The sequence below is a fragment of the Lagenorhynchus albirostris genome, chromosome 18, assembly GCF_949774975.1.
Source record: "Lagenorhynchus albirostris chromosome 18, mLagAlb1.1, whole genome shotgun sequence".
Taxonomy (NCBI): domain Eukaryota; kingdom Metazoa; phylum Chordata; class Mammalia; order Artiodactyla; family Delphinidae; genus Lagenorhynchus; species Lagenorhynchus albirostris.
Window position 1 is genome coordinate 42,442,751 of NC_083112.1, and position 20,698 is coordinate 42,463,448.

Genomic DNA, 20,698 nt, shown 5'->3' on the forward strand with positions numbered 1-20,698 from the left:
AATGATTTACCAGGTTTAAAGTACACAGTGAAAAATATGAGAGAAAGAAAGTTATAAAATTTAAAAGTTGTACTACCGTAGAAATTTCAGTTACCTACATTTTTGTAAGGACATTTTTTTTCTATCATGAAAAGATCCCTCAAATTAAGAAATATCTGTCTTCAATAAGTTGGCACAATTTACAAGTCATTATTTTACATTTTAAAAAGTCAAACAGCACAGTTTCTTAAGCAAATAAATCAGAATATTTTTAATGGTGGGACTTTAATTTTCTATGAGAGTTTGTCTCATAGGAAAATTGTATATATATGAGTTTTCTTGCCTCTCACTTGAACTCTAATGTTTACCTTAAAGCATTAATTAGGCATCATACACTTTCCACTGCCAAAATTCCTTAAAAGTTGCCTAATGGCTTCACAGTCAAAGCAATTATTTCTATCACTGCCTACCTGGATAGCTTTGCTCTCCAGAGCAAAATTAATAGATATCATTTAATAGTCAGAACAGTTTCTGACCTTTCATGACTCTAGGACACTCAAACTCTTTGCTCAATTTACCACACTTACATAAAAAACTGCTTCTAACAGCTTGGATTTAGTATCAGTTTGATAACAGAAGGTCTTTCTCAGCAGTATCAGCATATTTGGCATGGTGCAGTACAATGGTAATAAGTACTGTCAATATTATAAAAATGCAACTCAGGACACTGATGTTAAAAACAAAAATGTGCAACTAAGCTTTCTCCCAAGAAACATAGGAAGTGTATACTATCACTGAATCCATGTTATCATAAATTTTTGAGCTGAAATAAATTATGAAATAAACAGATGTGTTGACAAAAAAAATCAACAAACAATCTATAATAGGAATAGAAAAGACTTTTTTATTTGAACCGAACTGAGGACTGCAGCCCAGAAGACAGCCTTTCAAATAACTCTGAGGAACAATTCCCGAGAAGCATGGTTTTCAGCACAGCTTTATGTCTTGTTAGAGCAAAGAACATCACATAAGTCAGGGATACTTTCCTTCAAGGCTTCAAAAAAAAAAGAAAAAAAGAAAAAAATCAGTACATACACAGAGAATCACTATGACTGTGGCACCTGGAAAGAGAATCTTATCATCTAAGGAGTACTAGCATTGGTGTGCTGGGAAGGCAGGCATTTAATCTTTATTTTTAATTAATGTGGACATTCTTTACTTCTGATCAGTGTGTTCTTTTCTTTAATAATTAAAGCAGATGTACAATTTATATTTGATAGGTGACCAACAGGCTGTTCTAGTTAGAATGAAATTCAAGATAACTCATGTATAAGCCAGAATGACTTCCCCATACCTCAATACGTGAGAATTTATTTTATCAAATAAATTAACAGTGTAATTCAAGGACTTGGTGAGGCAAACCAGATTACAAAAATGCAAAAGTTTATTGTTTATGCTTCATATATCTAAAAATTGAAAAGGTATTTGTTAATGAAAGTAAAGGAAACATTTCCATAAATAAAAATAATAAATAAAAGTATATATAGCTTCTTGAAGGTTCTCACTTTCTCATGAACATATATACTAAAATAAACTAAGAAAAATTGAGAGCAGGGATATTTCAACTTAGAAAATACTGTGAGAGCCTAGATACAGGATTAGCAGAAAGCTTAGCTGTATAGTATTTTTCATTAGTGTTCTGAGAGGATTTAGTTATATTGCAAGTCCTTGTTGCCACTTTACTACAACATCAAGTGAGCCGACCCTCTGAGAAAGACCTCCTATTACCATGAGTATTGTGTGAGTAAGTATGACTATATTTAAAACATGTCTCATTTTCTACTCAAACTATTTTTAAATAGACAAATAAAATATAAACAATTTTATCTATTTATGATATTTTAAAAAGAAAATTAGCTTTCTATACAAAATGACCCATACTGGAGCAATATGTGTTCATCTCACTTCTATTAATAATAAAAACATTTTAAAATAATCAGAAAATATTCTTTGACCTGTATTGTTATTGAATAAATTATAATCAATAATACCACCAGTCCTACAAACAGTTATAAAAATAATGTAATCAATCAGTCATCTGTATAAATACTTTAAAATTTACTTTGGAAACAAAAACTCAGGTTACAAATGTATTTTCCAAGCCCTTAATTTCTCAAAAAGGTGCCCTAAAATAGATGATTAGAGATATTACTACCGGATTCTTGCCACTCCTTTCTATAAATGAACAAATACTACTGCATATAACAATATATTGTTATATAACTATATAATTAGCAAACTCTATCAAAAGGTATGGATTCACCATAAGTTAAAAGAAAGTTATTGCAAAAAGATTAAGTCTAGAAAGAACAGGGTGCAAAAATCATGAACAAAACCTTAGTTTTTCAAGGTCTTTATAAATTGAATCTCAATGTTGAACTCTATTTTCCTATTTTTACCTCTCTTTATTATATTGTTTTCCCCAGATTCTTCTGTTTGGTGACAAGTAAGGCTTTAAAATTGTTGATATGAAGCTGAAACTGTCAGAAGCAATTTTATTAATGGATCTTTTACAAGTGGTTTAGTAAAAAAAAGAAAAAGAAAAAGAAAAGAAAAAGAAGGTTTATGTACCTTATCTTTCGTTAACAAAAGATATTTGTTATATTATAACAACATATAATCCTGTCTTGCAGAGAGCCATAGCATTAATATTTGCATTTCTTTCTATTTAAAAAAGGTTAAAAAAATATTTGGGAAATATAAAAAACATATGCTGACTTTTCCTTGATTGCCCTTGTTGACGTGAAGTTCAAAATGTCCTTTTATTGTTTAAATAGTGGACTATCAGTGATGTTAGCTATTTGAGAAGAATTTTAGCATCTTCCATGATACATTTTATTTTTATGACAAAGAAACATACATTTTTTCATTAGATGATGAAGTGTCAGGTAGCCTAATTGATTTACTAGTTTCCTAAAATAAATAATTGCTCAGAAATTATCATTTTTGCGTCTTCACTATAGACTTACAAATGTCAGTTTAGACAATGAAACAGAAAATCCATTAGCATACATTTAGTTAACATCTATAAATGATGGATAATATATTTTAAAATATCTATTTGATTTAATTAGTATTGCTATGACCCAGTCCATTGGAATTACATTTAAAATCACTATGGATGGTAGTATGCTCTCAAACAAGTCACTTTTCAATGCAGGATCATAATGACTGTAATCAAAATCAATTTCAAGGGATCTAAGCCCCTTAGAACTACCTCACTTGCCCAAATAATGGAAAATTAAAATGATTTAAAATCCATTTTAGCCTTCTGTATCTTAAATATTTAACTTTATCACATTACATAAATTACATGTATTTGCAACATAGTCTAGATTAACAGCCTCTTATGTCCTCATTCAAGTGATAAGTGTGACATACTATCCACTTTGTAATGAGTGCATAAAATGATAATTTTGTAGGCAAACATTCCCATCTCACTGGCAGATGGCATAAAAGGCTGTTCAAGAACACTTTCAAAGCAAGTTAAAATAGTCTGATAATGAATAAATAGCAGATGCTGTCACTGTAAATTTTAGAACACATGAAATACACATTCAGATTCTTCTGAAAGCAAACTTTAGCCAAATTTGTACCCAATATTTATTTTCAGCTTAATCGTCTCATTACTTCAGATGGATCAGAACTATCAAGTACTGACAGTTATTACAGAGGACGTCCTTAAATATTCTCTAACTATATTTCTCTATTTTGATTATAATTATACATGAACATGCAGCAATTAAGGATATATATGTATATCTTTTAAATAGAAAATATACTGTGTACTGAAAATATACCTGCAATTCTGCCTTCAATTTAACCCTCCCCCTTTTTATGAAAATAAATATTTATAGTTTTAAGTAACTGGTTTATACATTTACTCTCAGTATTTTTTTCAATTATCGGATAAGAAATTGATTTTAATGAATTCCAGAAAGAATTTATCTCCATAGTTTTATTCAGGGATGCACTAATTACTCCTGCTTGAATCATGTGAATTTTGGCCTTCAGCTCAGTTTTTTCTGTTTGTTTTCAGCTTGGGTTGACTACATGTTTAAGACATTTCATGTCTTTTATTTTATTTATTTATTTATTTTTCTGTGGTATGTGGGCCTCTCACTGTTGTGGCCTCTCCCATTGCGGAGCACAGGCTCCGGACGCGCAGCTCAGCGGCCATGGCTCACGGGCCCAGCCGCTCTGCGGCGCGTGGGATCTTCCCAGACCGGGGCACGAACCTGCGCCCCCTGCATCGGCAGGCAGATTCCCAACCACTGCACCACCAGGGAAGCCCCCTTTCATGTCTTTTAATCCTCTAAAATGAAACTTACCAATGGGCTTCCTTCATTTTTAACTTACCTCAAAGCTCTGAAGTTGTTAACATAGTTCAAATTTGGAGAACAAATCTTGGGAACTCTGGGGTAGGTAGACTATTATCTGATATATGACATGCCAGTTAAAAATCATTATAAAAAGCTTGGCCTTAAGTTTGGCTGAAATTATTTTAACGGAGTTACATAATCATATATTATCTGTCCAACAAGCAAAGCAATAATGCTTTTAAGAATATTTGAATGGCATTTTTGAAAAACTAGAGTATAATTTGGATCAAGCTGTAATGATATACTTGGAAGAATCTTCTACTTCAGTTGAGATTTTGGTGCTTAACTCAAAATTATATTTCAAGCATTGCAATAGTTTAAATTTTTAGTTCACTATGTAGTAGGTAGAGGTATGGTAGAATTAAAAAGGGTTCTATGGGTTTCTGAAATGTGTTATAAACAGGGCTCCAGTTGAAAGAACCCTCCCTTTGGTGTCATATTTATAATCCAAAGCTCTTTTTTTCCACAAAAAAGATAAAAATTAGCTTTGATTCTTTCATGCTATTAATTGCCTTTTCCACATTCATTATGAAATTTAAAGAAATATCAGTATATAATATTTACTTACTGCATAACTCAGTATGTTTATAAAGTTTTAGATGAAGAGCACATTGTATGTAAATATTGTATTTGTCAAGTTACTAAGTTGGAATTTATATTAAAATTATTTTAGTATACATAGGGTGAAATAGGTATGCATATTTTAAAAATCTACATCCCAGACTCTGTTAGTTTGATGTACATTACTCTAATTATAAATCTATACTATGCTAGTGGTTAGTTAGTTTTTAATATATCAAGGATAAACAAGACCAGATGTAGTTGTTTAACCACTACAAATATAATTGTCAAAACCTATACCTAAGCATTTTTTAAATAATACAGGTGAAGCTAGAAGTAAGGCTTTCATGGATGTGTTTGACTGGTCTGGTAGAGATGGACAATTGCCTACCAAAGTCATGCTTCCACTGCCATAATATACAGTTTCTGTGGAGGTAGGTACAAGTGCACGTTTTGGTCTGAATTTCTGACTTATTTTCAAACAGTGGAATGTGAGAGAAATTAACATCTACCTTTTTTGTGCCAAAGGTACATTTCAAAAAGTACTTTCACATTCTCTGACTTTTCTCTTTCTTCTCTAATTTCTGATTATAAAAAGTAGGTCTGCATTTTCTCTTTTCTCTTCTGATTTGCAAGCATAGATGATAAGATGATCTTCACAGGATGACAAAGCCACAAGATGGGACAAGCATGGAGGCACCCGCTAACCAGAAAGATTGTCTGGGCCAAACTTCATTTAATGAACAAGACATTTGAATCATGCCAGCCCTGCAGCCAAATACCTTCAGCATATAATGTGAGAGTTAATATTCCATTGTACCTGTGTGCTTCCGCTTCACAAGGGTCTTCTGGGTAATCTGAGGCTTCCCTATTTGTAATCTGTAATCTCTAAAGGTCAAGCCATTTTTGCCACTTGGAAGAACATATCGTACTAGGTACTTTACTAAGAAAATTTGTTTATTGTTTTTATACTGCACCCATATAAATGTTTAAACATACAGAAGAATTTGGTCCAAGATTGGATTTCATTTAAATATTTTACCTGGAAACAAATTATTAAATAATGGATGTATAACTTTCATGTATATATCTAAACAGAGTAAGTTGTTTATATATATACAAACAATGTAACAGTGCTTGAATAATTAATTTTAGGTAAGTTCAAAGTAACATTTTATAAATATAAGTATGAACAAAAATACTATTTGAATGTAACTTGAAATTGAGAAACAGCCATACAAGAACAAGTGATTTTTAGTGTTTTTTAATATTAAAAAAGTTAATACTTTCCCAGTTTTTAAATACATTTCTTAGATTGCATTTTCTACATTTGCAGAAATTTATTTGGCAGTGCTGAAAATGAAATCTTGGATTAGAGGTTTTTATATTATTTTTGGAAGTTTTAAAATTTGACAGTTTATGTGACAGTTTTTAATCTCCTATTAGTAAATCTTGTTTGGTAAATTGCTTTATGAAACACACAAACAGAAAGATATGAGAAAAGTTTTAATTATATAGTGACTTTTTTATTATATTTTTATTCTGAGATGAAGAGTGGAGGAAAAATTTAAATAGTCTAATTATCTAAACTCTAATTCTCTCAATGCCCTTCATTAATCTTTAATAAATTCATTCTAATAGCCTTAAAAACAATTATTCTTCCAGAGTGACAGAGAAATCAATTAATTATTCTTTAGATTGCCTTATATCCATGCTTTCCTTTCACAAGTTCCCTGGTTCCAAAAGAAAAAAATAAAAAAGCTCACGTAGAGTAACAAAATATAGAAGACAGAAGTAGCAGATTTGCAAGTAATCATTCTAGGTGTTTACATTTAGATTGTTCTTTTAGCCTTTCACATTGGAGAGAACTAAGCACCTTTAATCTATGGAGGGTGATGAAACAAATGGTTTAGCATTTTCTGCAGTTTATTATCAGAGCTTCAGCATCTTCCTGTCTTTTAAAAATGCTTAAAGGTGACCATTAGAGATCATCTGTTTTGTATCAACAATCCAGAAGGCATGAAAAAGAAATTAGGGGGAAGATGAAGTAAAAGATGAGTTAGATAGACTGTTTTTCCTAAATTTGATGAATATTTGAACATTTTCTTATACTTTCTATTATTCTTTGAAAGTGAATACCAGTTACACAGAAGGGTGTTTTTTCCCTCATAATCTTTATTTCAAAGTGTCATAATGGAAAGAGTTGGCAGTTGTAAATGGTAAACTATAATATGGTAAAGAAACAAAAGTATGATTTCTAAACAAAACATTTTATTGATTTATTTAAGGAAAATTATTGTCCTCAGTCCAGGCAAAACCAGGTAAATGACAAGCATTCATTGTTACTAAATATTACCAACAAGGAGACTAGAAAAATGATGATTTCTCTTTAGTATTTGTTTAATCCTCACTTATTGTGACCTTCTTAAAATGGCAAGAAATAAATCTGTAACTTTTTTCAGTCCTTTTTCTGGGTCAAATTTCTTTAATGTCAAGAATCTTACTAATTTAATCTAGATACCAAAAGGTAAAAACTAAATCTTCAGAGATCTTCATTATCATGAGTATAAGGATTCTTTTTGTCCTTTTCCAAATAGTTTAAATTGCTTTTCTTTGTTTGTATAGCAAAAAGACATCAAGTATAACATAGTATAATGCCATTGTATTACCCTTTCTCTTTAAAAAAATCATAATTTCTTAAATACAGCAAAAAACATGTGCATTATCAGCAACAATCAATAATATTAGCTTTCTCTGTAGAAGAATCATATAGGTCAAATCATCTTTAGTGTCATCATAAAATGACCTTGAAATGGTCCATGATCTTCCAAGATAATTTCTGATGTTCCTGAGCATGTATCTGAGTTGGCTAAATATCTGCTGATAAAGTTAAGAATTCATTGTTTCATAGATAAGGTGAACAATGTACCTTTCACTCCATTAGCACTGCCAGATTCATTTTGGATTTGGCATTCCTTATCTAATTTGACATCTAATAGCTAATCTCATTACACTTTAAATTTCTGATGTGTCATATTGTATTACATTTCTTCTGTCAACTTTCATCGCTGTATATTTTGTCACGTAGAAAATCCAGTGTGATTTGACACAACACAAGATAATGGGATCCAAGAGATTTAAAGCAAGGCTAGTCAGTGGAGCAGAGATGTGACTCATTGCTTCAAATGTACAAATACACTTTTTGAAAAGTAGATATCTGCTAAAAGCAGTTATATGGTGTGAGCCATTATAGTTTGGGAAAAGATGTGGATTTTTACCTTTTAGTGGCAAATTTAAAACACTGTACTGCCCAATATAAATAATAGAAAATTTGATTCAAAATGACAATGGCCAGAGAAAATTAAGTTTGATTCTGCTCTATTTTGTGTGGTAAGCTTTCTCCTAAACTCACTAAATAATCTACCAAAATGCACTTCATTGTTTTATTTTTATAACAAATTGTAGATAACTTGCATAGGTTTTATTTATGTCAAAACATACATCATCCTTTGCATTTTGATACATAAAATGATAACATAAAATATGCTAAAAAGAAATAAATTTCCATATTGCTCAAGTAACTTTCCTGGCTCATTTTAAAGTTGTAATGTGTTTTCATAATACAAATTTATAAATTGGTACCATAAAGTCAGAAATATCTATGAGGTAAGTGGAAGCTTGAAAACAACCCAGAAGCACTTTGGAAACCATGATTCTACTTCTTTATGCACAAATTATTTAATTCAGTTTTTAAAAATTGAGCTTTTCAGGAAATCCATTGATTTATGCCATAAAAAAGACAAGGATAAATGATAAAATACAGAGAAATAATTTACAACTCAGAAACAAGGAAAAGGTTAATATCTCTGATTAACATTTTGATGTTTTTAATATCAAATATGCACGATACTTGAATACCCATTATATGACTGGATAATTCTCCACCCAATGAGTACTGGTGGTTTATAAAATCGGTCATTCCAACATTGAGAGCAATACATTTAAAAAATTCTACTTGGAACAAAAACTTACATCTACTTGGAAGTTCAGACACAAGAGTACGAATTAGACTTGATAGATCTGATATATTCAATCAGTGCAGAACAAGAATCTAATAATACAATGAATACATGGATCATTTAGAGGATAGTTATAATAACAAAATCTCATTTTTAAGAGTGTCATGAAAGAAGTTCCAGAAACTGTGCTGGCAACATGACCAGATAGCCACTGTCCAGTTTCAGATATGGTCAAGTTATATTTTCTAAGTTTGCCGTTCAAAGGCAGTGGCAGTGTTGTCAGCCTGGCAGGTCACAGTGAAAAATTTATTGAAATATCTAGCTTCCCCTGTTCCTTCTATTCTCTCTGAGCCCATTTCTCCACACTTACATTAAAAATTCTGAGCTACCCAAAATACTTCCTACACATTTATTTTCAGTTTATTTTCTACCAGAAATATCTTTAATTCAACCAGATATTTTTCATTGCTTGATTCTAAAACTCCTAATATTAATATCTATAACATATTAAAAATTTGCTGTTTAAAAATAAAACTCAATGAAACCATTAGGAAAATGGACAAAAATTTAAATAGCCAGTTCTAAAGAATGCAAATCCAGATAGCTATTGGCAAATAAAAGACCAAATTTCCTACTATGTTAATAACGTTTATTACATTAACTTAGAGATATTATTTCAGTTTATACACCTTAAACTTTTTTATAAAATTAAAAATAATATAAACAGCTATTGCTGGTGAGAATGTGAAGTAAAAGTTTACTCAAACTCAAAGCTGGTAATAAAGTGAATTACAATAGTTTTTTGATAATATGGAACATATGTGTAAAAAAAGACAACACACTTTTACCTACCAAATTCTTTTTAGGAATCTAACCCATATAAATAAATGCATTAGTACATAAATTTATATGTACAATAAAAGATTTTTTGTGAAATGCTACTTATATATGAGAAAAATTTAAATAGTGAATACTAATCAGGAGGAGAAATTTGAATAAGTTGAGGGACATTGATTTCGTGAAAAATCTACAAATTTTAAAAGAATACGTTAACTCCATTCCAGGTAAACAGATGCATTTAATGTTGAACTTTTTAGAGTAAGAAGCAATATACTGAAAATATGATCTGTTTTCAATGAAACAAACATTATATTTATGTTTACACTTGCATTTGATTTGTTAGTATTTATATCATACACATATATAGCTATATTACTTCACTATAACTAGATTAATCTGAAGCAAAGACACACATTATGTTAGTAATATTGTTTATCCAAGATCAAGAGGGAGTAGAGACATTTAAAAGCAATCTTTGCTAAAAAAGGTAAGTATATGTAATAAAGTATATGGATATAACACATTCAATAAAAGACAAACATATAAATATTAAAAAGAAAATTATCAAGGTGAGCAGATAATTTATACTATAAAGTAAAATATTAAGGCATTCAATCTCAATTAATATTAATAATCTCAATTAATTAATAAATAATTAATTAATATTAATAATCATTTGAAATATAAATTAAAATGGCAGAGATAAGCATTTATAAAATCTGTAAATGTATTAATAATAATAATGCTTGGTGGGGATGCAGTGAGATTCCCTCCCTTACATAATACTCAATCACTAAACTCACAGATATTTGTTATACATTGAAGCCTGGAAGGGCCTAAAATTCTAAATCCGACCTTTAAACGAAAAACATGTATAGTCATATACAAAAGTTTTTGAAATTATTAATATCTGTATAAATGTATTGTTTGCATTCATATGTTAAAGAATAATATTTAGAAATTAGTTCTAACTGGTTCATGAATTTCCAACTTGCTGAAACTTCTCATTCTTCCTATTCATCATTGGTTTAGAAGAAGAAGTGATTCATTTCCACAATACTTTGGTATTCAAATATTCTTCATTCAGATCTATGCCTCTAAAACTGTGGCCATTTGCCTGGAAGCCTGAAAATCATTAGAGGTCTCTATCAGTGAGTGCACATTTTAAAAATCACTCTCATAGGCTAGACAGAGATTTCACCAACTTGCGTTAATTGTTTTTGGAACAATTTTTTCCATTGTTTATAGCTATTGGTTTTATGCCCAGGGAATAGTAATATAGATAAAATAATTCTTTTTCTATTGGAAATGTTAATTCTCCTTTGGCCAAGGAGGACTGGTTGAATAATATGTTATGGGTTTGTATATTCATGCCAATGCATATTTATATCTGACAGGGTTTTATCCATTTTAAGCTTTCCTTAAATGAGGAAAGATTTCACAAAAAAAAACTTTCATAATAGTTCCTACAAGAAAAATTATGCAATCTAATCACATGTATACATTTATTCATACAAATATCAAAATGATACATCAACAGGTAACTGTAGTTATTGAATTATGGGAAACCTTTTCTGTTTCCCATAAAATTTTCTATAAATATTATGTAGGTTTGAAAAACAAAATAGCCATTTTGTTCATGCTGTTTTCTCAAAAGTATTTACAAAAGAAAATATATATTACTAAATTTCATTTCAAATTAAAGAAAATAATATACCAACTCTACCTGTTTTTCAAAACTAATCAAATAAAGGCTATCCAATGATTCCTAAATGTTGGTCCATAGACTATACATTCAAAGCTGTTTGCATAGGAATCAACTGCAGAGGTTTTATCATTAAAAAAAAAAAAGTCTCATGAAATTTGGTTCAATGGATCTGGTAAGGAAGGGGCTCAAGAATCATTAGTTTTTAAGCTTTCCTAGATAAATTTTAGGAGCCATTTCAGGGAAGCATTCTTATAAAATAAAAATGATCAGGCTTTGTCTGAATTCTAGCCCTTGAATCAATCTTTTTGCTATACCAGTAAACCCCCAATACAACTGATTTCGAACAAGAGAGATTTTGTTCATTATGATGGGACTAATGGTATACCATAAATGTTACTTGCTTCGATGTGACTTCATGTCCTTATTGTTGGGTTCTTTTCTGTGTTTTTAATGCTTGAAAGTATCATCAATTCCTTTCTCACTTGAAGGACACTGGGCTGTGTTGTAAGCCAGTTTCGGATGGACATTGCTAATGTATGCTACTAATTGTTAATGAAATCATGCTAGAAAAACTGTTTGTCTGATTAATTCTGACATCATCATTCTTAGTTCACTGTTGTTGGGCTATGCTATGGTTGTCTCAGACAACCTCTTTTCTTTGTTTTGGAACTTACTTGTGCTTACTTTATGTCCAGTCTGTCAGTTACCTCTGTTTCCATATCATTTCCTTATTAACTGAACCTGAACATTTCCTTATTAACTATACCCAGGTCTCTCACTCACACAGGGACTACCTTGGTAGTCTCAGTTCTTGATTCTGTTTTCACTAGGTCTGTTTTAACACATTTAAGAATTTGAGGTATGATCAATTATAATTGCCATATAAAAAGTAAACAATCTTATCTCTATATAATTGAAGTGTATTTTAATTGCTAAATATTACAGTATATCATATTAATAAAGGGAAAACAATAAAGGTACTCTCATCAGTAGTACAAAATAAACTATTAGAGAGCAAGTAGAGACTTGTATACATTAATCCAGATTGACATTTTCTTTTCTGTCATTAGAAGTATGACAGATGTTATTCTATCAGTGGAACTAAATGTGCCCTTGCCAGAGAGACCAATTTTCTACTGAGAACTTCTTTAGGCTCATCAATCCACAACTTCAAAGAGAAAGTTTTCAAAATATTTTAAAACTTTCTGGAAATAAACAACTCCTGGTATCACTATGTATGAATAAGTTGATATATATATTCCCTCCCAAGCTGTTTTATTTTGAAAAAGAATGTAAAATTCCAAGAACAATACTCCTTGAGCTTACAAAGAAATAATCTTTATTTAATGCAGGAATCTATACGTGCATTCTTGGCATCAATTTAATCAAAGTTTTTCTAAAACTGAGAATTTAACAAATGAGTGAATGTATGGAAACAGCTAAGATTTTTTTTAACAGCTCACATACCGTAATTATTCTTTATTATTAAAAAGAAATTAAACTTTTAAATTAGAAAATTACATTGTAATTTGAATCTAAGAAACTTCATAAAATAGCCACTGGCACTGTCATTATGGTAAAGATAGATTGAATTTAAATGAAAATAAATGTCTTTTTAGAAAACACAGCTGGGTACCTAAAACCATTTTCTCCATGAAGTCTCCTAAAATGAAAGCTCTAAATTGTTAGAATCATATCTTCCATTTTACTAGTTACCAATTTTTAAAAAATTGCTTCTTTCTATTTTGTAGCCCTAGTACTGCATAAACCATTGTTAGTTATAAGGTTCATTACCTGAAGCTGCAATTTCAATATTGAGTGTATGAGAAAACCTGATTTTCATATTAAAATATTTTAAAATATAGTTGACTAAATGGAAGGCTTTGTGATACACATTTTAGTCCAATTATAGTGCCAGCAATGGCATAAATATTACAGGTTAATGTTTCAAATTTTTCCATAAATAGTTCATCAATAGTTTTATTGAGCAGTGTAAAATGTACAAATAAGTGTTTCACAATAAATATAAATATTTTAACAAACATATGAAATGGTATTATAAGAGTTTAAGCCTTGAAATGTTACAACACTGATAATGAGAAAAATTCATATAAATATTCCATGGAGAAAATACTGAGTAGCTAGGTATCTAAATTTTCAGCCTTAAAAAATTATGATTCAATTAAGAGATATTTTGTTAGTTTTTGTATACCTCAACTGATAAGACAATATTCCTGTCTTCAAGAACGTTTTCATTAAGTTTGGTAAAAACAAGAAACAACAAATGAGCAATCAAGCATTTATATTTAAGCTGTTTGCTACCACCATTTACTCTGTAATAATTTGTATATAACTTCGACTAAATGTTTAAAAAACAAAAGTACAGAGAGGAATGTATTTCTAGATCTTTCTAAAGGTAAGGAAGAGGTCTCTTGCCTAGCTCATTTCATTCCACTTCGATTTCCTACAGATTATCTAATAGCAAGGTGATACCAGAAGCTAAAAGGAACTATGAGTAATTTCAATTCCAGAATAGCCTGAAGGGTTCTCTGTTCAGAGGTGAGCAGACTTGGGACCAGAATCCACTCTGAACAATAGGGTCTCTCACAAAGAAAGGGAAAAGGGCTTGGAGTACTGAGAGAAAGTTTAACATAAGAGGAAAGATTAGATCTAGGGGGAAAAAAAGGAGGGGTTTGAAGAGAAAGTCTATGACAGTAAGACCATGAGAAGATACCCTGACTGCTTAAGATGTTTCCATTCTGTGCCAAATGTAGAAAAAAAAAAAGTAATTGTAAGGACTTTAAACACAGGAAGTTTTTTTATCTTTTGAAGTGGAGAAGCCCTCCCTCATCCCTCAACTCTTTTCCCCATCCCCTTATTTCACACCCATTTTTTCTTCTTCCTTTACCAAGTAGGAGAATGGTGTGATTAAAATTTTTTTCAGCAAGATTGCAAGATTGATGATTGTTAGAATGTAAAAGAAATTTGAGAGTGTTGAGATGGAGATAAATGGCTCCAAAAGAGAAAACAAGCTTTGTTGTGAGAAGGAAGTACATGTGTGTATGTAAACTAAATTATTCAGAAAATATAAGAATTTGTATATTGACAATGTGTAGAATAATATAAAAAGAGAATTTATATATATTTATATTTAATTATTTATATATATGTATAAAGATAATATAAAAAGTTGAATTTCCATTTAAGTTTTATTATAAAATTTTGTTTTTCAAAACTATGAGATCTAGATATTCAACAATGATTTGTATGCAATGGGATTTCAGACTATTTTTACTAAAGCAGAAAGTCCTACCCCTAATTGAAAGATAAATTTGAAACAAGTGTACTGGTCCAATTGAGGTAGAGAGAAAACAGTGGAAGGGACACCCATAAGGAAACCATTGGAATATTTCAATTAAATAATTATAAGGCACTGAATGAGGGTGGAGTAAATAGGGTAGACTTAAGATAATTACTGAGATATATTAAGCACATTTTGTAAATCAATTTGATATACTGGCAGAACAAAGGGTAGATGTAGGAAGTGGTGAAGAAAAGGGGTTGTTGAAAGACTGTGGAAATTAAAAAGCTGAATATACCACTAGGAATGAGGGGAAATGTGTGATCTGAAGCATTTTTTTTTAATTTCACAAAGACAGAACCTTTAATAGTATCTTGTGTACCACATATGTGAGTATTCAGAAATATTCATCTAATGTGAATAATAAACAGCAAATTTATCCAACAGAGATTTCAAGTAGGTAGAGTGTGTTTATGATATAACTGACAAAATTGATAATTTCTTCTTTTTTATTTTAAAGTGAATAACAACAAAATGATTCCTGAAGAGAATTCTTACATTTAAAAAAATGAATTTATATTTGAGTCATGAATGGAAAATGCTAAAACTTGAGAAGATTTTCTAGAGACAAATTTCCCTTATATGGCAAGGTAAGTTTAAACATTCACAGTAACGGGGTTCAGGACATGCTACCACAAAATATGACATGTTGGCATACTGCATATTTTAAGTTGAAGGAGTTTGAGGAAAAGCAGAAGCAAGAAGATTACTCTGACTTCCCCTTGACTTTCTCCCCAAAACACAACATAAAACTCTTCTGTGAGAGTTGCCCTCCTTATAACCAGAGGAAAGAAACATCCTTATCTCAGAAGACAAAGGGAGGACAAGAAGAATCTTAACAGGCCTTGCTAAATTTCCTCTGATTTACTACACTTACCTCTTACTTTCAAAGTATCACAATTCTCCACAGATGTCCACCTAGCAGTTTTATGAGTCCATCATCAAACCTAGCATAAAATTACTCAGGTCAGTCTTTCTTCAAGTCTTCATTTCCTTAAGAAGGCTGCCATGTCATGTAAAACTTACACTAAATAAATGCTTATGCTTTTTTCCTGTTAATTTCTCTTTTTCAGTTTGATTTTCAGACTTAGCCAGGGCCTCTAAGAGGCTCAAGAAAAAGTTTTTCTTTCCTTAAATCATAAATAATTTTCTAAACAATATGGAATATCAGAGTTATGTGTCATGATACTTATGAGAATCTTTCAAGTCAATGAAGGAATATATTGAAAGAAGGTATGTGAATCAGGAAAGGTACATTTTATAGTGAGAATTATCATGAAAGATAGTCTGATCATTACAATGCTGAAATAATTTAGACAATTACACTTATTTTTGCTTAAGAAATTTTAAGGGAGGAGATATGGGGATATATGTATATGTATAGCTGATTCACTTTGTTATAAGGCAGAAATTAACATACCATTGTAAAGCAATTATATTTCAATAGATGTTTTTAAAAAAGAAGAAATTTTAAATAATTGAAGCAAACACTTGTAAATTTTGATTTGAAATATAAAATTACTTTTCTAATTCCTTTGCTCTCTATCTAAATGATCTTGCTGGTATTGACTAGTAATTTGATGTGAAGTCAAATAATTACTATGATTAAGTAAGAATGGTGGGGAAAAGTAACAATCAGGAACCTTACAAGTGCCTGTGAGGGGTGCAAAGTCCAGGTGTATCTCCCCACTAAGCAGATATGAACCTATGTATGCCTAGGGGAGAAGGTAAGCACTAAGAATTGTTGATTTACCTCCTCAGAGTTATACGTGATGTTTCATATCTATTATATACTTAAACCAGCAACTGAAGCTTTTTCTTTTTGGGAAAAGACTGCCAAGAATCAGACAGTGATTTATCAGATTAGTCAGATGAAAGGAGAATAGCCCTACTTGTACTACACGAGATAAATCAGAGTCCCTGTGTGCTAAGGTTGTTTGGCATGACCTCACAGACCAAAATATGTTTGGTGAATTATAAAGAAAGGGCCGGCACTGAAAAATAATTAGAAGAAAATATTACATAGTGTAAAAGACTACACTCACTATGTAACTTCAGACAAGTTATTTAACCACTCTGTCTTATTTTCTTATGTGTATAATAAGTATGGAAACACAAACACACACAATCTAACATAGATGGCTGTCATTGGGATTAAATGAGATAACACAAATGAAGCGTTTAGCAAAGTATGATGGAGTAAACATATTTTGCCAGGTACATTTTTAGTTTGTTTTTCTTTTTTTAACATGGGTTTAAAATTTTTTGTTTAAAACAATAATGTCCTAATTAACATCCCCTGCCAAGGTGATAACTTATTTTTATATAGAGCCAGAAAACAACAACAAAAACAAAATGTAGGAAAAGATAATAGAAAATGAAACAGTCTTCTTCATTTAAAAATTTAATTTTATTAAATAAAATTAAACAGCTTTATTGAGGTATAATTTATATACAAAAAAAAACCCTGGACATATTTAATGTATACAATTTGATGAGTTTGGAGATATGCATGCATCCAGAAACTGTTATCACAATCAAGGACATAAATATATCCATTATTAATATAATACATCCATGATAAGTTCCCTCCTGCTCTGCTTTTTAAAATATTACACATTTTTTATATTGTGTTGAAAACACTGAATTGTTAACTATAGTCACTTTGTGGTACAGCAGATCTCTAGAACTTGTTCATTTTGCATAACTGAAATTTTGTACCTGTTCAACAACAATTTCTTATTTCCCACTCCCCCAGGCCATTTTACTCTCTCCTTCTATGAGTTTGATTATTTAGATATCCTTCATATGAGTGGAACCATGCAGTATTTTTCCTCCTGTGGCTAGTTTATTTCATTTAGCATGATGCCCTCTGAGTTCCCCTAAGTTGTCATATATTCAGGATTTCCTTCTTTATAAAGGTTGAATAATACTCCACTGTATGTATATACCACACTTTTCCCTCCAGCTATGAGATATAATTGACATATAACATTGTGTAAGTTTAAGGTGACAGGTGATGATTTGAAAAACATAAATATTGCAGAATGATTATTAAAAGACATTAGTTAGTACATACTTTATCTCACATAATTACCATTTTTTGTTGTTGTCACGGTAAGAACATTCAAGATATATTCTCTTAGCAACTTTCAAGTACATAGTATCATATTATTAACTATAGTTACCATGCTCTACATTAGATCCCTAGAACTTATAACTGGAAGTCTGTACCTTTTGACCAACATCTCTCTATTACCTCTAATCCCTAACCCCTGGCAACCACCATTCTACTCTCTATTTCTCTGAGTTCAGCTTTTTTACATTCCATGTATAAGTAAGATCATACGATCTTTGTCTTCTTTCTTTGTCTGACTTATTTCACTTAGCATAATACCCTCGGGTTTATATATATTATTGTAAATGCCAGAATTTCATTCTTTTTTACAGTGAGTAATATTCCAATGTAGTGTGTGTGTGTGTGTGTGTGTGTGTGTGTGTGTGTGTGTGTATGTGTAGCAACATTTTTTCAATCCATTCATCTGTTGATGGACATTTAAGTTGTTTCCATGTTTTGGCTATTGTAAATAATGCTGCAATAAATACAGGATTGCAGATATCTCTACAAAATAGTGACTTCATTTCTGGGTAAATACCCAGAAGTGGGATCCAAAAGCCTGATCATATTGTAGTTCTATTTTTAGTTTCTTGACTAATCACCATATGGTTTTCTGTAGTGGCTATAACAAATAACAGTGTACAAGGGTACACTTTTCTCCACATCCTTGCAAGAATTTATCTCTTGCCTTTCTGATAATAGCCACTCAAAAAGATTTGAGGTAATAGTTAATTGTGGTTTTGATTTGCCTTTCCTTGATGATGATTAGTGACGTTGAATAGATTTTTGTGTATTTGTTGGCAATTTGTATGTGCTTTTTGGAAAAAATGTTTATTCAGGTATTTTGTCCATATTTTTAAAAACTGCTTTTTTTTGTAAATGGAAGTTAAGTTGATGTACAATATGTTACAAGTGTACAATACAGCAATTCCTAATTTTTAAAGGTTATATTCCATTTATTGTTATTATAAAATATTGGTTATATTCCCCATGTTGTACAATATATACTTGTAGTTTATTTTATACATAATAGTTTGTATCTCTTAATCCTCTATCCTTATATTTCCCCTCCATTCTTCCCTCTCACCACTGGTAATCACTAGTTTGTTCTCTATAACTGTGAGTCTGCTTCTTTTTTGTTATATTCACTAGTTTGTTGTATTTCTTAGATTCTACATATAAGGGATAGCATATAGTATTTGTCTTTCTCTGTCTGACTTATCTCACTTAGCATAATACCCTCCAAGTCCATCCATGTTGCTGCAAATAGCAAAATTCCATTAATTTTTATGGCTGAGTAGTATTCCATTGTGTGTGTGTGTGTGTGTGTGTGTGTACATATCACTTCTTATTTAACTATTCATCTGCTGATGGACACTTAGTCTGCATCCATATCTTGGCAACTGTATATAACACTGCTATGAACACTGGGGTACATGTGTCTTTTCTTTTTCTTTTCCTTTATTTTTTCATTATTTAGTTTTAGCTGCATTGGGTCTTCATTGCTGCATGTGGGCTTTCTCTAGTTGCAGCAAGCAGGGGCTACTCTACATCGTGGTGCACGGGCTTCTTATTGTGCTGGCTTCTCTTGTTGCGGAGCATGGGCTCTTGGTACATGAGCTTCAGTAGTTTTGGTACATGGGCTCAGTAGTTTTGGTGCACTGGCTTAGTTGCTCTGCAGCATGTGAGATCTTCCTGGACAAGGGCTCGAACCCATGTCCCCTGCATTGGGAGGTGGATTCTTAACCACTGTGCCTCCAGGGAAGCCCACATGTGTCTTTTCAAATTAGAGTTTTTGTTTTTCTCATATATATATACCCAGGAGTGGAATTGGTGAGTCATATAGTAGTTCTATTTTTAGTTTTTTGAGAAACCTTCATATGGTTTTCCACCCCAATTTACTTTCCCACCAACTGTGTATGAGGGTTCTCTTTTCTCCACATCCTTACCAACATTTGTTGTTTATGTTCTTTTTGATAATAGCCATTCTAACAAGTATGGGGTGATATTTCATTGTGGTTTCGGTTTGCATTTTCTTGATGATCAGCGATGTTGAGCACGTTTTCATGTGACTGCTGACCATCTGCATTTCCTCTTTGGAAATAAATGTCCATTCAGTTCTCCTGTCCATTTTTTAATTAAGTTTTTTTTTTATGTTGAGTTGTATGAGCTGTTTATATATGTTGGATATTAACCCCTTATTGGTCATACCACTTGCAAATATTTTCTCTCATTCAGTAGTCTCTCTTTTCATTTGGTCAATCATTTCCTTTGCTGTGCAAAAGCTTTTAAGTTTAATTAGGTCCCATTTGTTTATTTTTGTTTTTATATCCTTTGTTTTAGGATACAGATCAAAAAAATATTGCTACTATTTATGTCAAAAAGTTTTCTGCTTTTATTTTCCTCTAGGGATTTTTTGGTTTCTGGTCTTACATTTAGGTCTTTAATCAATTTTGAGTTTATTTTTGTATATAGTATTAGAGAATGTTCTAATTTCATTCTTTTATATGCTTCTGTCCAGTTTTCCTAGCACCATTTATTGAAGAGACTGCCTTTTCTCCATTGTATATTCTTGCCTCCTTTTTTATAAATTAATTGAACTTAAGTGTGTGACTCTCTATTCTGTGCCATTGATCTATGTGTCTGTTTTTGTGCCAGTACCATACTGTA